This window comes from Panulirus ornatus, chromosome 8, assembly GCF_036320965.1.
Source record: "Panulirus ornatus isolate Po-2019 chromosome 8, ASM3632096v1, whole genome shotgun sequence".
In the NCBI taxonomy this organism is placed as follows: domain Eukaryota; kingdom Metazoa; phylum Arthropoda; class Malacostraca; order Decapoda; family Palinuridae; genus Panulirus; species Panulirus ornatus.
This window is the reverse complement of record NC_092231.1, coordinates 20,875,894-20,881,055: the sequence shown is the minus strand read 5'-3', so window position 1 is coordinate 20,881,055 and position 5,162 is coordinate 20,875,894.

Sequence of the window (5,162 nt, the reverse complement as noted above, 5' to 3'; positions counted from 1 at the left end):
TCTTCTGCTTCCATGTCCACTCCCAGCTGTCACAAACACTTTACTTCCTCTAATTTTTATCTATTCAAACTCGCATCTTTCAACTAACCTGTCCCTTAACCCGGCCAAACCAAATAACCTTGCTTTTGTTCACATTTACTCTCAACTTTCTTCTTTCACACACTCTTCCAAACACAGTCACCAACTTCTGCAGTTTCTCACTTGAATCCAATAACAGTGGTGTATCATCAGCATATGATGACTGACTTACTTCCCACTTCATCCTTCATCACCATTTCTTGCATTAATGAGGAAAGACGAATAGAGGCTGCATCTGCTCACATCCATTCTTTAGCAGTAAGTGTAATGCACTGAGACCACAGCTCCCTATCCACAACCAGGCCCCACAGACCTTTCCCATGGTTTATCCTGATAATTTCACATGCCCTGGTTCAGTCCATTAAAAGCATGTCAACTCCTGTAGAGTACATCATTCCAGTTCACTCTATCCTGTGTATGCCTTATACCCTCTTGCATGTTCTGGTCTTGATTGCTCAAAATCTTTTCTACTCCTTGTTCCTTTGATTTCTAATTCATATATCTTTGCCAACTTTTACTCTCTTATTCTCTCAACATGTCCAACCCATTTCAGCACACCCTCTTCAGCTCTCTCAACCACACTTTTTATTACAACACCTGTCTCTATCGTTTCATTACTTATTCGATTAAACCACCTCACACCCACTCTCACCTATATCTCATGCTTCGCATCCTAATGATAATGTCAAGACTACTACAAGCATACCCATTTTAGCCCTCCCAGATAATGTTATCTTTCCAAACATTCTTCAGTGCCTCCAAAATCTTCGCTCTCTCTTGCACTCTTAAAACTCCCTTCCTCTTACAAGGTTCCATTCATTGCCAAGTCCACACCTAGGTATCTAAAGCACTTCACTTCCTCTAATTTTTTTTCCATAAAAACTCGCACCCCCAACCAACTTGTCCCTCATCTCTGCTAAACCTAATAACCATGTTTTTTCACATTTACTCTCAGCTTCCTCCTTTCACATACTCTTCCAACCTCATTTGCCAACTTTTGCAGCTTCACACTCAAATCTGCTACCTGTGCTATATCATCAGCAAAAAACATGACAAACTTCCCAGGACTTCTCATCTCTTACAGACTGCATACTCACCTCTTTCTCCAACTCTTGCCTTTACCTCCCTCACTAACCCATCCGTATACAAATTAAACCATGGTGACATACACCCCTGCCACAAACCAACCTTCACTTGTAACTATTCATTCTTCTCCTCCTACTGAAACACATGCCTTACACCCTTTATATAAACTAGTCTGCTTCTAACAGCTGTCCTCCCACACCTTATAAGTCTTAAGACTTTCCACAAGGCCTCTCTATCAACTCTGTCAAATGCTTTCTCCAGATCCATAAATGGCTCATAAACATCCATCCTTTTTCCTAAGTATTTCTCACACATTCTTCAAAGCAAACATCCATCCTTTTTCCTAGGTATTTCTCACATGTTCTTCAAAGCAAACATCCGATTCACACATTCTCTCCCACTTCTGAAACCACACTGCTCCTCCTCAATCTCATTTTCTGTATGTCTTAACTTTCAATCACTACCCTCCCGTATAACTTACCAGTATACTCAACAAACATCCTTTGTAAACAATATGTTGGAGGTGGATGGATTGTGCGAAAAAGATTTTGAGTGATTGGGGCCTGAACATACAAGAGGGTGAGAGGTGTGCAAGGAATAGAGTGAATTGGAACGATGTGGTATACAGGGGTCGACATGCTGTCAGTGGACTGAACCAGGATATGTGAAGCTTCTGGGGTAAAGCAGGGAAAGGTCTGTGGGGCCTGGATGTGGATAGGGAGCTGTAGATTCAGGAGGTTCATCATATAACGACGGGCTGACATACCCAGCAATCTGTTGTAGTGGAAAGTCGTTGTATGAGTAACAAACCCATGGTATAAGGTTAGGTTTACACCTTTATCCCTTTATAGTTTTCATGTGTGGAGAAAACCCAAAACACCATCAATATACCACACTTTATTATGATGTAAATGAGGCTGATTTCAGGTATTAATGGTATAAATAATTGAAATTCATGATATAAAGATGTTAGGTTGGAGACAAATTTTCCACATCTAAATCTCATGAACTAGAATACCCAAAACAACTTACCAATATACCACGCTTTATTATGATAGAAATCCTGTAAATTAACCTCTTATTTAGCAAGTGTTGTCATTTCACTGGTAAATCAGACGATATATTTGATATACACTCGAGTAACCAGTGATCTCGTGTAAAATGTCCTTTATTTATATCCCTTATAACTCGACCTCAGTTTTTTCATGGTCCCAAGAACATTACCGTGAATGAGATTTGCTTTGTAGTCAAATGATGAAACTCATTACCAAGAATAAAAAAAAAAAAATCATATGTAAGCAAATTATATCAGTTGATTACATACAATATGGTATGGACCTATATCTAGGATTTAAAATGGGGTGGTGAGAACTCACTGCCTTATGCAGTTTTAGGTGAATTACACTCCTGTCTTACCAATATGAATGAAAAAGTGACCATATCTAACCAATATTATTGTGAAATTGCAACACTTCTTAACCATAGGGTTAATGTGGTTGGTAAACAAAATGTTATACTGTCGAATGGTTGCCCCACAGGAGTTAGGACATCACCCAAAACCTAGAGTTTTGTTTCACACTTGGGATACCAATTCCATACCAGTAAGATTTGTTTGAGATCTAAAGATAATGTAAGTATCGTTACACATCTACAACGGGTACTTTGGTGGAACTCTACCTGCCGAGCTGTGTGCACCACCACCGCTTTCCAAAGGGGAATCTTATTTCCTCCTAGGAACACTGTTTTCCACCTGGCTCCGTATAGTTATATGAATATGTACATGTGTATGTATATATGTATTTATCTGTTTATATATATATCTTTTTTTCTTTTGTACCATTCGCCATTTCCCGCATTAGCGAGGTAGCGTTAAGAACAGAGGACTGGGCCTTTGAGGGACTATCCTCACATGGCCCCCTTCTCTGTTCCTTCTTTTGGAAAATTGAAAAAAACGAGAAGGGAGGATTTCCAGCCACCCGCTCCCTCCCCTTTTAGTCGCCTTCTACGACACGCAGAGAATACGTGGGAAGTATTCTTTCTCCCCTATCCCCTATATATATTTCCTAGCGCTACCTCGCCAACGCGGGAGACAGCGACAAAAAAAAAAAAAATATAGGGGATTAAGAGTACTTCCCACGTATTCCCTGCGTGTCGTAGAAGGCGACTAAAAGGGGAGGGAGCGGGGGGCTGGAAATCCTCCCCTCGTATTTTTTTTTACTTTTCCAAAAGAAGGAACAGAGAATTGGGCCAGGTGAGGGTATTCCCTCAAAGGCCCAGTCCTCTGTTCTTAACGCTACCTCGCTAATGCGGGAAATGGCGAATAGTTTGAAAGAAAAGATATATATATATATATATATATATTATCCCTGGGGATAGGGGATTAAGAATACTTCCCACGTATTCCCTGCGTGTCGTAGAAGGCGACTAAAAGGGGAGGGAGCGGGGGGCTGGAAATCCTCCCCTCTCTTTTTTTTTTAATTTTCCAAAAGAAGGAACAGGGGGGCCAGGTGAGGATATTCCACAAAGGCCCAGTCCTCTGTTCTTAACGCTACCTCGCTAACGCGGGAAATTGTGAATAATTTAAAAGAAAAAGAAAGATATATATATATACATATATCTTGGCGGAATGCGTGCATAGTGCCATTGTACAAAGGCAAAGGGGATAAGAGTGAGTGCTCAAATTACAGAGGTATAAGTTTGTTGAGTATTCCTGGTAAATTATATGGGAGGGTATTGAGTGAGAGGGTGAAGGCATGTACAGAGCATCAGATTGGGGAAGAGCAGTGTGGTTTCAGAAGTGGTAGAGGATGTGTGGATCAGGTGTTTGCTTTGAAGAATGTATGTGAGAAATACTTAGAAAAGCAAATGGATTTGTATGTAGCATTTATGGATCTGGAGAAGGCATATGATAGAGTTGATAGAGATGCTCTGTGGAAGGTATTAAGAATATATGGTGTGGGAGGAAAGTTGTTAGAAGCAGTGAAAAGTTTTTATCGAGGATGTAAGGCATGTGTACGTGTAGGAAGAGAGGAAAGTGATTGGTTCTCAGTGAATGTAGGTTTGTGGCAGGGGTGTGTGATGTCTCCATGGTTGTTTAATTTGTTTATGGATGGGGTTGTTAGGGAGGTAAATGCAAGAGTTTTGGAAAGAGGGGCAAGTATGAAGTCTGTTGGGGATGAGAGAGCTTGGGAAGTGAGTCAGTTGTTGTTCGCTGATGATACAGCGCTGGTGGCTGATTCATGTGAGAAACTGCAGAAGCTGGTGACTGAGTTTGGAAAAGTGTGTGGAAGAAGAAAGTTAAGAGTAAATGTGAATAAGAGCAAGGTTATTAGGTACAGTAGGGTTGAGGGTCAAGTCAATTGGGAGTGAGTTTGAATGGAGAAAAACTGGAGGAAGTGAAGTGTTTTAGATATCTGGGAGTGGATCTGGCAGCGGATGGAACCATGGAAGCGGAAGTGGATCATAGGGTGGGGGAGGGGGCGAAAATCCTGGGAGCCTTGAAGAATGTGTGGAAGTCGAGAACATTATCTCGGAAAGCAAAAATGGGTATGTTTGAAGGAATAGTGGTTCCAACAATGTTGTATGGTTGCGAGGCGTGGGCTATGGATAGAGTTGTGCGCAGGAGGATGGATGTGCTGGAAATGAGATGTTTGAGGACAATGTGTGGTGTGAGGTGGTTTGATCGAGTGAGTAACGTAAGGGTAAGAGAGATGTGTGGAAATAAAAAGAGCGTGGTTGAGAGAGCAGAAGAGGGTGTTTTGAAGTGGTTTGGGCACATGGAGAGGATGAGTGAGGAAAGATTGACCAAGAGGATATATGTGTCGGAGGTGGAGGGAACAAGGAGAAGAGGGAGACCAAATTGGAGGTGGAAAGATGGAGTGAAAAAAATTTTGTGTGATCGGGGCCTGAACATGCAGGAGGGTGAAAGGAGGGCAAGGGATAGAGTGAATTGGAGCGATGTGGTATACCGGGGTTGACGTGCTGTCAGTGGATTGAAT